The sequence below is a fragment of the Falco naumanni genome, chromosome 4, assembly GCF_017639655.2.
Source record: "Falco naumanni isolate bFalNau1 chromosome 4, bFalNau1.pat, whole genome shotgun sequence".
NCBI lineage: Eukaryota > Metazoa > Chordata > Aves > Falconiformes > Falconidae > Falco > Falco naumanni.
The window spans coordinates 32120913-32141224 of NC_054057.1; positions in this window are offsets into that span (position 1 = coordinate 32120913).

Consider the following 20312-nt stretch of genomic DNA (forward strand, 5'->3'; position numbering starts at 1 on the left):
CAGAATGTTATTTTATCTGCTTAAAAGCATTAGTAATATGGAGTTGAGTATGTATGTTGATCAGTATTTTATATCCTGTTAGCCAATAGTTGGATACAATTGAAAAATCTACCTACTATACACACAGGCCTTCTGATATATTTTGGTAAAATAGTAAAGCTGATGACAGAAGTAATTGAATTCCAATAGAATCTTCAAGAATATCCAGACAAAACTGAAGCAATTATATTATTCAGTGGAAGAATTTTCCAGTTGTCAAGATAAACGTTCTTGAGTTTTTATTTGGATTATTTTAAGAAATCCCAGTCAGTCTGAACAATTAATTATATGGAAATCACTATGAAACATTTTTATGTTTCCTTAAAAAGAATATTTTACATTTTTTCCTAACAATTTTTTCAATCCCATAAGAGACTGAATTCATCAAGGAATTAGATGAGAAAGGGAAGCTTCAGTTTCAGAAAACAGAATGACAGCTAGACAACAGAAAACAGATGCCAATTATTTGCCAGCGTCTGCGGTAGAACAAAACACTTTATGACATTTACTTTGCCTTAGCAAAGCTGCTGTTGATGTCAGAGGAGTACTGGTCAGCAGGTTCTGAAAAAAGACTCTATATGGTCTAGGGTTGCAAACAACTTCTTACGCTTTTGTAAATATGACAAGAAGAAAAATACATAGAACTTCGTATAGAGTAGCAACAGAGTTAAATATATTGGCACAATCTGGAATAATAATATGTGTTACACTCTAAGACCAGAGTTGCTTAATAAATTAAGTGGAAACAGAATTTTTACTACTTGGACTTAGCAGCTACAAAATAGGATTTCTTTAGTCACACATTGAACAGGAAAGAATTCAAGCTGTACAATGGAAAATAAAACCAATCTTTTGTCACTATATTAGCTATCTTCTATCTTTATTTGGCCTAAGTACATATTTGTAGGATGGGCTAGTCTTCAGCATGTACCATCCAAGGAATACAGGAGTTGGTGTCACTCTACTTATCTTTAACAGACCAACTTAACACAGTATTTAATAACAGTAAATATTAAGTTAGGCCAGCAGCAAATAATTTCCTGAAGCTAAGCCAGCACTCAAAGCTTTTAGTTTGATTCTGTGACAACATTTTTTATCTAGCAAACACTTTAAATAGATGGTTACACTGACAGAACATGGCATATTCTTTGTGATATTCCTTATTTTATCAGCATGAACCACACAGTCAAAATGCTTTCTGCAGATGGAAATTGTACTGGTTGGTATTAGGAAACTATACCTGTATTGTTCTGTCAGCCAGCACTGATTAGGTCTTAAATTAAGGGTAAAGAATGTCCACCCAAAGGTGTGTACCTTGAAGATCAATGCTAGCAATGGAAAATAGTGCAGCTCAATGGCTACTTTCTGCACAGGACTATGTATACTACATACAAATTCACGAGCATTAATGACAAAAAACAATTTGTTATATTTTTTTACAACCAGTTTTTAAAAAAATTACAGCTCATACTACTGTAATTTCATACAGGGAACATCTGCTACCTGTGGCAAAACTGTAATATCTCATGTGTTCCCTTAAACGAAGACCTTGTAACAGTGCAATTAGTGGAGGTTCAAGCATTGCTTAATAATGGGCAAGCAGTTACGTGTGACCTATCAAACACTCTACTTCACATCAATCCTCCTAGGCCTGACACATAAAAAAAGATGTCTGTAAAGACCTTTCTAATCACATTGTCTGTGTCTTCAGTTCAACTTGTAATTTTGGAGTCTTCAGTTACAGTGGGCCTACCACCACTCTGTCAGAGACTACCGCTTACATGTGTGCAGCTTCTGTCCTTTTTCTTCTTTCCACTCTTCCCTCTAAAATACTAATGACTTCAAAGTATTATGACATCTCCAGTATATCATATCTCAACTACCTCTCTAACAGAGTACCTGATGATAAGAACGACTGAGTCTCATTCAGAAAACTATTAGCACAGAAGTCTGATGCTCGTAATAACAGTTACTGTGTTTCAGAGATATCAAGTGGAGGTGACTGCATGTGAGATTTTAGCACAGCCTTCTCAATAATTCATACGTTATGAAATGAGACATGACAGAGAACAAACTAGCAGTGACCAAAGCAACTCCAGGATGACATCATTGCAGAACAGTGCCCAAACTCTGTTATACGCTATTTCACAGGGTCAAATTTTTCTGTGGTTTTAATTCATGATTATTTTTTTTACATGGTGACTGAATTCTGCAAAATATACTTTCTGAAGGTTTTTTTCCTTTCTGAACTTACTTGCTTTCCCATGAAAGTAATAATATTCACATTTTCATTAATATTTTCTGTAAAGATAAATTATTAACTCAATAATATTGACAGTTTTTGCAAAAAAAAACAGTTCACCTAAGCAGGCTAAGTATGTTGAGCTATGACTTTATTAAGAACAGAACTTTTTGTGAAAAAAAAAAAAAAAAAAAGCTTGCTTTTCTACTAGTCAAGAATTCAAATTATAAAGAATCACTATTTGATTAGTACATTTCTTGAAGACTAAGCAAGGGCTAAACAAGACTGAACTCATCCTCTGTGGATGACGGTGAGCCAGCCTGTTGAGGAAGAGGAGCTGAGAGGTGGACAAAGACTTAATGATTTCACGGGGAATGTATTGTACTTCTGTGGCCCAATAGTACAACTTTAACTCCTGTGAACAGGTCCACTGATTTCAGATGAATAGTCCTGCAGGATTAAGCCACTGACGATTAATACATGTTTGAAAACAAGGCCAAAGACCCAGTCTCGTTTTAAGTCTCAGAGACAGGTTAGTTTCTATCTAACCTAATAGATCAGAACCTTGACTTGCTCATTAGCTGAAAACCTCTGCCCTCCTTATTAGGCCCAATTGTCTCAGATGAACTGTCAGATGGAAACTGCTGGAATTGTACACGGGACAAATTTCATGTCATTAATGGAACAGGTGTTTAATGATTTTAGATGCATCAAGTTTACCCAGCTTCTTAAAAGGTCTCTTCTCATATATAATAGCGTCTGTGACACCAAGGAACATTTGCAGAAAAGGTTGGCACTTCCCTGTCCATCAAGCTACCAGCTTTATGTGCACACATGGTGAATTTATTCAAGGAGTTTGTACTGGTTTCTTAAAACAGTATTTAGGATTGCTATTAATAATACTGATGAGCCAGTAATTCAGCCTCCGCTGAGATCGGTAGGAGCTTTAAGTAAGGCCCACAAAGAATTTAGGATTCAGATCATTAGCTATAATATGTGACTTTCACACAAGAAAGGTTACATTTACTTTATAAGTTTTATTTCAAGTAAATGTTGATAAGACAAGAATGCTTTAAATCATGGATATATACAAGTAATGTTTTTTCTCTATAAGAATATGAAGAGGTGCAAAATCAAGCTTTTTCACAGTGAAAACCCTGTGTTTGACTGAAGTCACATAAGCTATTATTTGACACTGGACTTTAACACGTTTTATTACCTGATTTTATTCCAGCTGCCTTATGTTCTATAGTGGAATACAAGCCAAAGAGCTTGGCAGAATGAAGCATGTTGAGATAAATGGCACCCTCCCATAAAGTAAAGGGAAAAGATTCCTGTACTGGGACGAGAGTGACTTATTTTGAAAAAATTTTGCATTAAAACATAGATAAAAAGAATAAGAGATTTCTGAAGCTAAATTAGACCTACTGTATTTTCAACACTAAACCTCACTCAAAGAGGAATGAAGAGTTCTCGTGTTTCTGTTACAGTTACTAATCTCAGATGTTACTCAGGCTTTTGTGTCAGCCTGAAGAATCTTTGCTGTCAATAGGGAGTGCAGTCATATCAAGAAGCCCAGAAAATTTAGCCCAAAAGAACAATTTTTCCATCTCTAATAGACATTTTTTGTTCTCTATCATTTTTTCATGTTCAAATTACAGTTTGCTCAGGATAACATTAAATAGGTGCTCTCCATGCAAGGAAAACTGCACTATGAAATGATGATCCTCTTTTTAACAGGATGCCATGCAGGTACTGTTGAAGGTAACTACCTGAGGTTGCATACCAGTGAAGTGCAATGCATACCCATCCCTCAGCTGCTTCTTGCAAAGCCTTGTTGCTTAACTCAAGCTGCTAACAATATTTTAGGCAAGACACTTTGGTCTTGGGTGAATGAGGTGTCCCAGCTATCTTCTGATATACTAGACTGACCATGGGGGCAGCCAGAGGTGGCAAGTATTTCAGCCACCACAGCCAGAGTCATCAATATTCATGGGTCAGCAACTCACCAGTTAGTCCAAAAGAACACCTTAATGAAATTCTAATAGAGACTGCACAGAAGCTAAGTGAGATTTTAAACAGTCTAAGGGTTTTGATACTTCTCCACAATAATGGCAGATGCAACAAAAGATCTGACAAGAGAGCTAAAATGCCCCTATAGACCTATGTTTAAGTATCTTAAATCTGTAACCAGGTCAGGTGACAGAGTGGGTGGGAATCTTGTGTGCTTGGTGGTAGATATATTCTCATGCATCAAGTTACATCAATGACAACTTTCCCCAGATCTCACAGTGAAAGAATAATTTTGGTACTAGGCCAGCCATCATTTTTACTGGTAATGTACCTGTTAGCTTAATGAACTTAACACCAGTACATAGGACTGAACAGTCTGTTTTCTGAGAAACACCAATACAAAAATATTTTGTTTCTTTTCTCCTTTCAGAAATGTTTAGTCCAGATATTTGACTTCTGTCTTTGATTTGCTAGTGGAGTGTCTGTACAAAGAACTCTTCCAGACAGCTGGAGTTTGTAGGTGAAATAGTTGATGCTGGATCAACATCCTTTTACTTTGAGCTTCCCAATATTGCCAGTGGTGAAGGAATTGAGTATATCTGAGTAAACTCATTAGTAGTCAGTATTATGAAGTGGTTTAAGACCCTGTGGTACCCACAGGCAGTTTTCCATAGCTGCCAGCTCATTGCAACAGCAGCTCATCAGGCGTGGGGATCCCTCCCACAAGAAGAAACGCATCTGCAAGAGGCAGCTACATTATATGGATTCCTGACGTTAGTGGAAGTGAGAAGGTCGTGTTCAATGCCCTTCACAGTTAAAAGACCCTGCAAAGTAATAGCAACTAGGCTCCACATACCAGCTCCTCTGACATCCCGATTTAACAGAAACTATGAGACCATGTATCTAAATCTTCAGTGTGGCAAAATCTTGCCCTTGGTTGTCCGAGCCTGAGGTTGGCAAGGTCTGAGTACACCAAGACACCTCTGTGGGAGGCAGAATCTCAGCTGAGCTGACAGTAAAGCAGGAGCTGGCAGTTCTCATCTGGGTTTTGGGTGCTATTTATCTCCTCAGAGGTAACCCACTGCCTCAGAGAAGCTCTCACCAAGTTCTGAATGCAGATACTTGCCTTTCTGCAAAGCCTAGACCCTTGTTACCCTGGTACTTTGTACTCACTGGTAGCAAGAGTTGCTTCTTCCCTGCAAATACAGAACTTGCCTCTGTGAAAGGCAGCAGTTTCCAGCCTTCCTCAGTCTACCCCGAAGTCAGCATTGAAGTCACAGGGCACCTTGTAGCGGGCAGATGATCACCCGCATGAGCTCAGCACAAGCAGAAATCTTTCCTGCTTTAAAACCGTATTCTGCTGATCGGCAGCAACCTGCCTTCTCACAGAGCAAAGGGCTGCTTTGAAACCATGCTCTAACTTTATCGTTACTGTTGGGTTTTTTCCTTGCTTATAAACAAACAGGAGACAGGTTTCTTGTACTGATACTAATTATGTTAGTGGGGAAAAGATTCCTACTCACAGCAATGTACTTTTGAATATGAAAAAAATTCCTTTTTGTTGAATGCAGATGGTCAGCTCATGTTGTCCTTTTTTACCTTGATCATTACCATCCTCCATCCAAAGAACATTCTTAGCCTGTTTTTCATAAAAATTATCTCCATTCTCACTGAAATTTGCCTTTAGAAAATCTAGGATTCTCTTTTTTCCTTCCTTCTTTTCCCAGATCTTTAAAATAAATCTTGTTTCACCAAGTTTCTTGAGCTAGGGTTTGGCAGCTGCAGTATTTTTGATTTCAAGACTCTCATTAAATTAGAGAAAGAAAAAAAAATTATGTTTCGTATTTACCTTCCTAAATCAAATTTTCTTCTTCCTTTTTTAAACATGAAAAGACATTATTTCCAGGATGCATTTGCCCTGAAGTATACTTTACCAGATCAAATATAAATTATTATAATCATAGGCCAAACACCAGTCTTCGCTCACAGTCTTGTAAATTAGGATAAAAGAACAATACCTCATACTTTGCTCATGGTGCTTGATCTCTGGTTGAAATACACAACCTTTTCCAAAATTTCTTTTAATAAGAGCTCAGCATCATCGCTCTGGCACCTTTCATAAGCAACAAGTTCCATGTGAAGGAGAAAATGAAGCCTCAATTTATAGGAATCACTAAGAGCAATCCCATTTGTAACCTTCTCAGTGTGACTATTTGTGTTTGCTGGTCTGGGGAGGTATGCAACAGTTGCTCCCTCATGCCTTCCAGTATGGCAGTGAATAGAGTTTTCTTTTAACTATGGCACTGATATAAAGAAACAAGTTGAGAGATCACTTTTGGCGTATCCCCTCTATGCCAGTGTTTTATTTATAGTGCTCTTCTATGCCCTTATTTTATTTATGTTCTTAAATATATAAAGAGACTATAATGCAGAAAAAAAGGCTATTACGGAAAAACAGAAGCTTTGCCGAAGAACGTGTTTATGAACCAGGCCACCTGGCTTAACACACACTGATATTCAACAACATACAGAACTGAGACAATGTCTTTTATTCAATCAGATATTTCACATGTCCCACACAGTGCATAGCATTTCTTTCTAAGGAACTGATATGAATCAGATCTTGTCTTTTACAAAAGAACAGTGTTCTGAGTTTTGTTTTGAAATCGGGCTCTTTAATATCTTTGCTGCCTGGAAGTACATTAGTATTAAAAAGAGCGTTTATCCCACAAGTTATTATGTAACCATTGTAAATAATATATATACATACTTCAACTTTATCTTAGCTTAGCACTACTTTTAGTACTGAACTCATTTTATTAACGCTTTTTATTGGAATTGTTAGTAAATCAATGCCCTACCTTCTCTCCAAGGCAGTCAGCTCCTCCTAGTGGCTGCTTCCAACCTTCAACAAAACCGTCTCCAGGATTTTCTGCGCTTGCCCTTGGTCTTGCTCAGCGGAGCAGTGAAGGTGGAGCTGTAAATAACTTTTCCTCCTTAAAATACAGGGGGAAAAATGGGGAAATCTTTTGTCAAAGTTATTGATGGAAAAAATAAACCTAAACAAATGTTCTTATTATTCTTTGCATTAAAGCTTCTCCTACTTTTCATAGCCTGAATCTTAAGAGTCAAACAAATATGAGCCGCAAGAGTCTATATTGTTCAATTACTCATATGCCTGCCTCTGCTACATCAATACTTTTTGAACTGTTTTGTAAAGCTGATCAGTAAAAGCCAAACCATTCTATAGACTGAAGGTTGAAAGGTTGAAAAAAATAATTCTAGTACTATCTTTCCTTCTTAGATCTTTCCTTCCCTTAATTTCAGCATCATTGCTTACATAAGTAGTTACGCACATGTTTGCATGCTTGTCGGAGTGGGTCTCTGTCACTCAGCCAGGAACACATTTCTGACAATCTGCCTAGTTTTCCTTCCTTGGTTTTATGTGCCTAAATGGCTATTTCTGCCATGATGTTGAAACTGCCCAGTGAAACTTTTAAACGCCACCCAACATTGTCACTTAAATTGTCGCTTCCCCTTTCTTACAACTGAACACTTCAAAAAACACGGAAAAAAAGTGCAAGCTCTCTCTCTTCCCTTGTATCTTCATAGCAGACTTAGGCAATATCCAAATAAAAATACAGCTGCTGAACTGAAAATCATCAGTGTAATAGAAGAACAGCTCTCACAGAGATACCTATATATTGAATTTATTATGTAAGCCCATGTGCAAAACTTACTTATCTCTTGATATGTAAATCTTCTTTCAAATAAAAAAAACCTAAAAGCCATTTGAGGGAAAGAAGTTTCAATAAAATCCACTAGCGAAAAACTATCAACTGCATGGCAGGATGCTATCCACTCAGTTTTCAGCAAAGGGCAGAACATCTGCTGCTATTGCTCAAGTTACTGCATGCCACCAGCAGTTTTGAGATTTTAGGTCCTATATTAAGGCCGTACTCTCAGTTAACTAATAAAGATGTGCTTTTGCTGGCCCATTTAAAGTACCAGCAAAAGTCTCAATTTTCAGAAGCAGGTATTTAATGTTTTGTGAGGAATAAGTCATCGTGCATCATGCCAGACACCTACAGAGAGAGCCAACCCAAATCAATAGCTAGGATCTTAGCAGGAGGTTAAGAAACCATGCACAGCACAGCAAGCAGACAAGACAAGCTTCATTTCTGATATAAATACACAATGCACCAAAGAAAGCCTACAGGCATTGAATCTTTTAGGATCAGTGTAATTAGCTTACTCAACTACTTTGATATTGGAAGATATAGCCTTGTGTGCCAAAGCACATAGGCAACAATTAGCAAATCAATTCCTGTCTCTAGCCACTGGGAACGAGAAAATTGTGGGTACTGTTTTTAACAGCAATAAAAGAACACAGTAAAGGCTTTTTGAACCCCTTATTTATGATTTGGGGGAAAAAATGTAGGGCTACCTTGTGGCCTGAGACAGGTTGCTAAAGTTCTTGAAGTCACATGGATCCATGCTGTCCTCTACAACAACCTAGATATAGACATGGTTTGGGGTTTTATTGTTACATAAATTTCCAAGATTGGGATTTTAATTTGTGCTGTACATATGAAAGTCATCTGACCAATAAATCTTTCTGTAGTTGACTGTTTAAGATGGCCTCAAGCCAATGTTGAAGTATGTTCACCTTAAAGTAACCCCTTTTTATTTCTGTAAGAGCTTATTTTCAAATGAAAAATTATTATTACTTATTATACTGGTGTCTTAATCTAAACTGAGATCAGGGACTTCCTACATTAGATGCTACCCATAAAAACACTAAGGAACAGTCATTGAAAAAGTTAGTTTGTAACTTACAAAGGCAAGACAGATTAAAATGAAATGCATTCCACTTCCTATTGCAAACTGAAGTTCAGAAAAGCTGAGTTGAATTAAAATCTTTATTCTTTCCTTTATCAGAAGACTTTCCATGTATTAAAGATTATTAATTATATTCCTAGAGTTACTTGAAACAAGGACAACTTGCATTTCTCAGTGTTTTAAGATTATAAAACATGTAATAAGTTCATTAAGTGTTTTAGTGTCCCACATTTGAATGAAAATCTGAAATTTTGTAGTTTTCCACAAAATTCACAACCTGCATGAATTTTGACTCAAGATCATCAAATCAAGCCTGTCACTAGTGTTATTAAAGAAAAACAATTGAACATACATATTTAGTCTTTAAGAAATAACAGAACATATTAAGTCCATGCACAGAGCTACTCCCAGAAACTGGATGCACAGACTATTAACTTGTGAAATTACAGAAAATTATTTTTCATTTCAGTGTGGGCTCTGACACCATCTTCTGACCCCAAACTGCCTGGATAGTTTAGCTGTTCTTTGCTGGGGTGGGGGTGGTGGGGGAGTAGACCAAACTGAGAAAAATTAATTCTGTAGCTGTCAGGAAAGCCTATAATGTATTCTGCTCAGTCCTGGAGTCAGGAAACTTTCTAAAATAGCAAAACAGCAACTGACTCAGAACCCCATCTAAAGCTCCCCAAATTCAATAGAAATTCTTTCAGTGAGTCTAATGGACTTTGGGGCATGGCCTCATGCATTAAACTGATTTATCTAGCGAAAAATCTATTTCCTTTTACTTTCAATTAATCAGAGGACTGGGTGTGACTTATTGGTGGAATGGTAAATAATAGACAGAACAGGTCAGTTGTACAGAGTGACTTGTATCACTTGGAGAGGTCAGTTCAGATCCAAACATAGGTTTCAATGCAACCAAATGCAAAGTCTTCTATCTAGAAACAAGGAATATTTTTAAGATTATAAAATCTATTGTTGAGGGCAATGATTCTGTTAGTAACAAATTCCTATAATGGTAGACAACCAGCTGAACCTGATTTCCTTCAGTGAGCTAACATGATCCTTAATCAATTTGCAAGCAAAGGAACTGATAAAAGTGGTAAGGCAGCATTAATGACACCATTACTGGAATTCTGCGTCCAAAATTAACATCTATAATTCTTAAAGGATATCAAGGAAATGGAAGTAATTCTGGAAACATGCAATGATGTAGCCTTCAAAATACGCCTCACTCTGAAAGATGGAAAAAGCACAGCCTATTTGGTTGATCTGTCAAATGACCTGGAGATAACTTGCATGTTGGTTACATGGAAAAAAATACTTCTGTTAGTAAGTAGGAGTTTAATCTGGCAGGAAAAGGTATAACAATATCCAAAATGAATCTAAACAAAATTTGACTAAAAGCAAAGGGAGGATCTGAAACAGTGAGGACAACTAACTTTTGGAATAAAGCAGGTATTGCAGTTACCCAGCATTGTATGATTTATGCAAGACTTTTTTTGTCATCATCTTTCACCCCCAAAGAATTGTGGTTTGATAAAGAAATTAATGGATGACATTCTTTGGCTTGTAGTATGCTGGCCCTGACATAGGAACCAGGGATACAAAAGGGCGAGTTGTACAAGGAGTTTAGAGGGAATTAATAGTCTTGAAGCTAGTTCGTACAGGGTCTTATATGTGGTGGGTTGCTAATTTAACCTGGGAAGTGCAATTAATAGATAAGCTGGTACGTTGCCTGTAGTTACATGTAGAAATGAGGAGCTGATTTGACCTGAGTCCATTCAGGGTATGTGTTTGAGGACTGCCATGTTTAGCAGGGATTGTTATGTACAGTAGGTACATCAATGGAATGACTCTACCACAGGTTTTGTGGTTATTCTGTTGGTCGTTAAACTACCAGTCTTCTGAAAGCAGAGTATGATTGAGGGGTATGCCCATCTACATGTCAATGGGTATAGTACATATACTGAACGTATTACTTGAGTTAATGTAATGTAGTGAGGTAGATAGGTTGAGGTTGAAGGTGACTATAGGTGGCTATAACATCTTTTCACTTAAAAATCCATGACTTGGCAACATAAGAAAGATGAATACATGAAAATCATTTGCTGAACCACATGGCATCTTTTCCAGGTTGAGTTTGGTAGATGGCCTGTCTGCATGAGACCCTGTAGATGGTGATGTCATGAAGTTTGGAATCCACCATGAATGTTAGAATCCCTTATGCAATCCCTTTGTACATCCAATGTCACTAATGAATGCCAGATCTTATTCTCCAGTTGCAGATGCATCCTACCACCCTGAGTCCCTCCAGCCTGAGCAGCCAGGTAGTAAGACACAGAGATGCAGCAGATGCAGAGAACTGAAAAAGCTCAAGCATCTGTGTGAAGAAGTTTGCTCTGCTTTAGTTAGAGGCTAAAAGTATATATGGTGTGGACTAGAACTAAAGAATTAGCGGTCCATTTGGACACCAAATAGATTAGGATCCCAGCAGGAGTTTATGCTTGGGGGACCTCACAGGGTCTGTGCCCTGGGACAGCAACCAACACAGTACAGAAGCAGGCCCACACAAAGAGACTACTGGGTAGGTCACTGGGTAGGTCTCCACCAGGTCCTAACAACTGTGAACTAAAAAATCCCAGTAAATCCTGCCCCAACCACTCAGTGCAGTGGGCAATGCCACGTCATATTTGGCAGGTAGTGTGGGATCTTATTCCCCACTACAAGACTCATCACAGTGCAGTGACAGTCACCAGGATGTGCTACTAACACCCTGGAATTTTTGCCATCAGGATGATGGAGAAGGACCAGCAGCATTTGGTATGCCTGATGCACAGCCACTGCTTTGCTGCCAAGGTGCACAGACCAAGCACCTCAACAGCAGAAGGGCAACTGTTAGTACAAGTTGCCACCATCACTGCTACGACAGTTGTGCATTTATTTCCCCTGGTAGCAATATCAATCCCAGGTAGGAACTAAGAGAGTCGTAGTTATTCCCACCACAGTCAGACATTTCTGTTCTACTTTACCAATCCTTCTCATAGTAATCATGATGAATCAAGCAGTGATAAGCAAATAAAAAGCTAAAACCACTAAACACATAAGAAAATCTAAAGGGCACTTAATAAAACTCTTTGATTTGCTATTTCAACTTTTAATACACTCTATCATAATTAATTTTGATGATCTTAAGCTAAATTAAAAGCAACGGGTAGCACTGCATGGAAGGAAAAGTATAAGGGCACCTTAATGGAGCCACCCAACATAGTGCCCTGTAGGCAACCATAACTTAATTTAAAAGCACACTTGATATGCAGCAATACACCCAAGTAAAATGGCAGGTGATTCTCAAAACAGAATAAGAAGTAGCTGTTGTATCCATTCTCAGCCACAGTAAATCTGTATGAACATGGTGCTTCTCATTAAGCAATCAATAATATATTTTATTAGTTCCAGAACAGTGCATACAACCCACTAGAAGCAATCTCTCTCCACAGTTTTGAGTGCGAATACCACAATTAAACCAAGAAAAAATAAATTAGTTTTTCTGAAATCTGGAGGTTTTTGAGTTGTAAAAGTCCAATTACAAATTAGCAAGCTGTGAATAATCAGATTTTTTTTAAAAAAACCCACAGTTTCAAAGCTGCATGAGCTTTACTCATAAAATCCCTAAAGATTTATGAAGTTAAATGGTAATTGGCGGTAAATGAGACCACTGATGACAGCTAACAAAATCACTGTTTTTCACTTCTAGTTTTGGAAGTAATACCTGGCCTTCTGGGAGCACCACAATCCTTCTGCAACACAGATGTTTAAAATACACATAAATAATGAGACAGCTTTGTGCAACTCTAGGGTACTAATAAATATATCTGTGTTTGAAAACATCTCATCTTCCATTCTTCTTCCAGTACAGCAGCAGACTAGATTTCTAAATGTGTTCATCCACCTGCGTCCATTAAGGGGGGAAGATATCAACTCTTACAAATGTTTGGAAATCTGTTTTACTTCATTACAGAACTAGATTGGAGATAACCATGTCTTGAAACTCATCCAAATCTAGATGCTGAGGACTTCTGAAAATCTTCCTGGCTTCGTATCGGCATACTAATATCAACCAGCATGTATATGTTTCATATGGATAAGATGCATCTCTTCATCATGTCTGTAATTGAATCTTGGTACAGTAATTTTTAAGTTCCAAGAACGAGATAATTTTGTATATCACTTTCCTTTTAGCGTGTGAGAATGTAAAAATGAAACGTAGTGAATTTTCCATTCAGTTGCAAACTCTCACTGAAGTGAATGACCCTTTAAAAATGCTAGGAAGCCAGGCCACTCAGAATACGAGAGGCACATTTCAATCTGGTTGCATCGGAAATACTCAAGAGTAAGAGTGAATAGTGAGGAATGTATTTTCAGGCTTATGGAGCACCTGTATTCTCGGGGACTAGCTGAAATTGTGAGAAAATCAACCCAATAAAATGAAAGCATAAAAATAATAAAAAAAAACCCACCAAACTGTGTCCCAAGGACTTTGCAATCTATTCACTGAATCCTGTAAGTGCTGTTCAGGCAGAACCTTACGTACACATTAGCTATGAGACGATTATTCAGAGACTTAATGACTAATTTCAGGAGTAAATTACGGTAGATTTAGGTCTGTAAAAGCAGATGTTTGGAGCTACCACAAGCAAAAGAAAGGATGGCCCAAGAGCTAGGACATTTGCCAAAGACTTATAAGACTTGGGTTTATATTTTTTTCATCCATAAAGTTTCAACAAATGACTTAAGGCTCAGAACCTACTGATTAATAATATAATACAGCTAAAATCTCCTCTCCCACAGCTATTGTCCAAACTATTTACTGGGAACAGTCCTTGGTTCAAACTATCTTCCAAACTATGCTTAACAATTGCCTGGGAAACTATTAGATGATCCAGTTGAAAGCTGTGCCAAGGAGCATGCTAATAATAGTTAACCTTCTGGGCAATTGGATACCATTGGCTAAGCCAGTATCCCATCTCTATTTGATATACTACTGTGGTTAAATCTGTTGTGAATATCTGAAAAATGCAAGCAAGAGCACTCTCTATTGTGCAATACTCTGGTACTACAGGCAAGAAAGTTCTGTGAAACTAAAAAATCCTTTCTATCAAATAATGAAAATAATCAGTAATGTAGTCATGTACCCATGAAGTACAAGAACTCTCAGATTCTACTCTTCCAGTCACAGACTCTGTCAGTAAGTCATGGAGCAAAGTTACATGGCATTGTCAGTATAGATTAGCAGTTGTGAACCTGATATTGATGCATGCACATTGTATTCCCAAGCAGAAAAGCCCAGAATTATGTATCGTACCCATTCCCAGGTTGGTAGGTTTTGTGTTCCTTCAGAAAAGTGAGGTATCATTCAAACACACACAATTTCACACTGGATCAGCTAATGCTTACATAACCTTGTCTTTAAACTATAAACTGTCTCAAGAATCACAGAGCAAATCCCATTTGCTAGGATTGGAAGGAACTTGGTCTTTCTGGAACTGGCTCAGAGAAAGATATTTTTTTAATAGAATTTTAGGACCAACTTCTTTAATGTCATGTGCATCCTAAGTTTTAACAAAGATGGAAAGGCAGCAAGCAGCCTCCAATGACATAAGTAATATTTAGCATTTCTAGGGGGGGGGGGGGGGGAAGAAGTCATCTTATTTAGATATTTAATAGATATAATTCCACGAAGAGTTATTAAGACTTACACTGGTATAAAATTCAGGTAAATTGTCACATCTCTAACCCATAGAATTATATCAATATAGAATAGAGATATGGCTGTTTGAACATTATGGGTTTTATCACTAGTTTTCTTTGCAAACTTAGCTGATATTGCAGACAGAATCCATGCAGTGCAAATTATCCTTTATTTCAAAGATACCAGCTTTAAAATGAAGTTCATTTTCTTGCATAAATAGGATACAATATAAACAAAGGTTCTTAGACAACTCAACATAGAGACTGAAAAATACTTTCAATCTGTGCTAGTTAGCATAAAACAACATTATGTTTCCCTGAATGGCTATACTAAACATTTAACAAAAAAAGTCTACATTTAGAAGCCATAATTTGACTGGTTTCCATTGCAAAGTCTTCTGATTACTACTATTAAAAATCTTACTATGATTTGTGCCCATTTCTGAAGAAGAAAGTTGGCTGGGAACAAAAAAACACAATAACTTACAGTTTCCATTAAATTATGTTTTTCCTATGAATCTGGAGGATTTAAAAAGCTTTTTAAATAGAAATTATTTTTAATTTCAAATTTATTCCCACTGTGTAGGCTATTATTTTTATTTAACCAACAAAATGGAGAGAAAGAGAAAAAAAATAAAATCAAGGTTAAAAAATGAAAAAAAAAGGCAGGACATTAATGGATCTTTATTAAAAAAATATTTGTTAAGGCTTTTTTTTCTTTTCAATATAAGACTTTTAAAGGAATGATTTTGCAATTGTGATGGAAAGTCAGATAAAACAAAGTTATATAAAATTTTTGTAGAAATCTACTTTCTTGCTGCTTTCTGGGAGAAAAAAAAAAAAAAAAGAATGAAAATTAAAATAAACATGTAACCTCCCACCTCAACAAAATGAAAAGACAATGCTATAAATATACGAATACATTATCCAGTACAGCACAGTAATTTCTAATGATGCTCTGCAGGTATCCAGCTATAGATTTACAATCACAGAACTGGGGTTTTTGGAAGATCTCAGGAGGCCTCTTATGCAACTTCTTGCTCAAAGCAAGCTCAACTATGAGTTCAGACAAGGTTGCTTGAAGTTTTTATCCAAGCAGGTCTTGAAAACCTCCAAGGACGGAGGTTATCACTGACACTGCAAGAAAGATCTTTCTAAGGCAGAGGATATTCTAGTGTGACAAATTAGTTTCTTTTTTCCAGTCATGACATGCAAATACACAGATACACACATAGACAGGTTTTCATAGTGGGCCAATTGTTCCTCCTTTCATATCAGAGACAGATTAAGCATAGCTCAAAGTTTAGGCTTTCCAATGATTCTTGCATCAGACTTAGTCAAATGCTACATATCAACACCCACAAGTTACTTGCAGGCTCCTCTTTCTAAAAGCTTAGCATGTAGCATTGATTGGGATGTGATAGGCTATGAGAGGAAAGTTAACCCTGGCTGTAGTGTGATTGCATAGAGGGACGTTAGTTAATCTGTTACGTGTTTAAATAATGGAGCTATGGCTTATGTAAGCATCATGCCTTGTTGTGTTGGTCCATCATGGACACTTTCAGCTGTTGTACACTAGAACTTTTTTGGGTGCATTTCATCTAGATTGCAGGATCATGAGCAAGTTTGTGACAAAGGTAAGAACACAGCATCTCCAGACGCCAAGAGCTACGACCTCAGTCAAGGACAGCCTCTTTTTCTTGCATGCGAGAGGAAAAAGTAATCATATCTGGAACATACCTGGCTTGGGGAGTATCAAGTCTAATACCTGAGGTACAACAAATCCTAGACAACAGCTTGGAAAAGAACCATCCCAATCTCACTGTTTACACAGTATAACTACCTGTCTGAAGCTCATAAATGATATGATCTCCAATTGACATTTTCAAATTAGTTTTACTACATATAATAGCCTATTTTAAAATATGTTATTTAAGAGGTGGTTTGTTCCCTGTGGAACTTTCAGCTGGACAATGTAATTTTCAAGTTTTGGCTAGTCCATTTTACATCCATAACGAATCATATGCAGTAGTTTTATGCCAGAATTACACTTAATCAGTCTTCTCATACTGTTATATTTCTTGGGATTATGTGTATTTAAGTGTGCACATAGGTGTGTGTATATATATATATATATAATGTTTACCCCAGTTCATCAGCTCCTTAAGAAAGGATTAATGATGAGAAGTACTTTAGGTGTCATTTCTCAGGTAGTTAACATGGGTATTAATATTAAATTTAATTTACTTATTACCAAATAGGCAGCCTTTATTAAAATAGCAAAGTTATGTTAAGAGAACAAAGTATGGATTGTATTCCCTGGCAATATGAAGAGTTCAGGAAATGAAAAGTGCTGCAATCATATATAACATATGGAGTACTGTTAGTGCAGAAGCCTTGCATCAACTTCAGTGACCCATTAACTGGTTATTCTTTCATTGTTCTAAAGGCATTATGAATTAGACCTCTGCAGTTTAAATAGCATCAAATATATGAAATAGAACCCCTGTGCCTCAGTTAACCTTAAACAAGGTTCTGAAAGCAAGAGAGACAGAATTAATGGATGTGATGTCATTACACTATATCATACATGCCAGAAAGAAATAAAAGAATATAATAGAATATCAGGGCAACATAGGAAAGCCATTTTTTAGCTATTAAAAGCTTCAGAAAAGTGAGCCAAACCTGTGAAGAAGAGGCTGATGTGCATGTGATAATGCATCCTAAAACGTCAAGATGCTGAAGTTTTTCCATCCTCTTCAGCATTCTGTATTAAAAATCTCACGCTGTTCCAACAATACCCAGAAAAAGTATTTTAAGTGCTTCTGCAACCTGATACTGTATCCACTGGAGTTCACAATGAAATCTTCATTTACTTCATTACATTGTTCTGCTCCCCTTTCCAACCAGCTTCAATGAAAACAGGCCTTCAGTTGCAACAAATACTTGCACTCTTGTTCGCGGTATCAACAGTCTCTTCCTGCCCTTTGGGAAATTACTATGTCCCTAGCTTTAAATCAAACTGTAATAACAGGAATGACTATGTAATCCATATGGACTCTGTGCGAGTTCCATGAAGGCAGAGGGAGACTTTCATTGATTTTAGTGCGAGTTTACTAGATGACGCTGCAGGTACATAAGCTTCTGACTGGACTTTTTTTAATCCAGCAGTTAGTTTTTCTTTTTTTTCCCCTTTCATTCTAAAGCAAACAGATTTGAAATCATTAGGTGTTGGAGTACAGTATATGGCATCAGGGACATGCTTTTTGGTAGAGAAGTTTCTACACTCTGAGGCTTTAATTTCTTTACCTTCTTCATGCAAATCAGAGATTGATAAGGTGCTCTGAACAGATAAGATAAGCCTGACAGCTAAAAAGTCCTTTTAGCATTTAAGCAGAGGGCCCAGGAAAAGGCTAGCTGCCTTTTGAGAACAGGAGCAGAGACCTGAAGACTGAGGAAAGGGTTCTGGAGTCTCTGCTAACGCCACGGACAAGAATGCTTTCATTTTGCCAGAATAAGTCCACCTTAGCTTTCATTGCCATTTCCATTATCGAATGATCTCCATTCTGAAAAGGGATAACTAGTTATTGATTCAAATGTCAGCAGCTTAAATGCTATTACCCAGGAGCAGCACCAAAAAGGAAGGCCACTGCATCAACAATATTGTACGCTCCCGCTCTGCAGGACTGCTTCTCCTTCTGTTCTGTCTAGGCAGGCTTATGGCTCAGCATAACCATGGATCTCATAATCATTCATATATTTATCCTCACAAAACCTCTGCTGTTCTTACCCTTATTTTAGAAGCAGGCAATACATGTCTAGGATGCAGACTGCAGTGGAGCATAGGATTGCCTGAGCTAGCTTTTTCTATCACATTGGTACCATGAGCATCAGCGGAGCTGCAGCGGTATGGAATGCCCTTAGGAGAGGGAAGGACACAAGATGCTTCAAGTGCTTGCATTAACTCTTCTAAAGCTAATTCAAGTGTAGCCTAGGCTGACTGGCAATATCACGGTGGAGCTAGAACTGAACTGAAGCCTCCAAGTCAAACAATAGGTCAGTTCTTTCATGCTGTCACTAGCTTGAGGTGTCCACACAGTTTGTTATGCATTATTTCTTTCTGTCCCAGGACTGGCTGTTAGCACAGCCTGGGCACAAAAGTAGGCACTGAGGAAGCAGTGGGAACATACACAGGCTCCTGCCTTAACAGCTAACAGTGTAACACTACAAAGCAACATACAGATCTAATAAATCAGAAGGTTGTCTAGGGTAAAGTATAGTAATAAATATCTTTATGCACATGATTCTGAAGACTCCTAAGAACTAGTCCCCATTTTTTGGCCTCCAGGAGATTTCTAAACCTCTAAATATCAATCTGAATTCCTTAGACATCCATACACATGATCTGGAGCCTGAGCTGCCTGCAAGCCTCCTGTTTCATCTCTAATTCAAAAGATCACATCCTGGAAACTCTGAAGGGAAAACAGTGAGGCATTTCTTTCCTTTTTCCTCTTTGAACCACCTCCTATGGATTTCACCAGTGAAAAGCAAAACCTAGACCTAATTTCCTGCAAACAAAAGTATGTATTTAACTTCACTAGAAAGTATGGATCTACCCTTTCTTACAGAATTTAGCCCTATCAAAAAGAGACAATAAAAACTAGCAGATTTATGCCTCATACAATGGGAGTGTTTCTATCAGAACCAAATGGTTATTTTTCTCATCTAGCAGTCAGAAGGGTTAAAGGTAAAAAAGTTCCTTCATTTTTTGCCATCTAGTCCATCTCCTGAATAAGGGCTTCTTTTGAGCTGCTGAGCACAAGTGTGCATCTGGAAAATGTCAACTAATGTATTTCAAAGTTATTATGTGAAAATAAACCCCCTGAACATATTTTTTTATGAAACCTTCCAAGAAAACTCACTTCCGAGACCTGGCTTGAGAATGAGCAGGACATATTTTTCAGCCCAAAATAATTTTATGAGAAAGGTTTAAATGTTTGGAAAATATGTTGGAACTGTAATTTGTCCCTTAACCAATACCCTCAGTGATGGATTACATGGCCGACAGAGTGAATCTATGTGTATACACACGTACACACATCATTTCATTTGTTTACCTTTAGATCAAAAATAGAATGTTACAACATTTGTTTTATCATTTTCGATCCCCCTGAGGCATTGTGACATTTGGTACATTTATTTTTCCTGTTAAGAGATGAGTCTTTAATTGTTTGAAGCAGGTGGAGGAAATATTTAGCAGAATGTTTACACTATGACAACTATACATAGGGGAGGGAAAGGGGGAGTGTGTTTGAACATGCACAGAAAGCAAGAAGTTGATTACATTTCTTTCTTCTGCACAGTCCAATGTACAAGCTAAAGAGAATCTCTGTCCCCAGTGGAGCTAATAACAAATATATAGATTTCA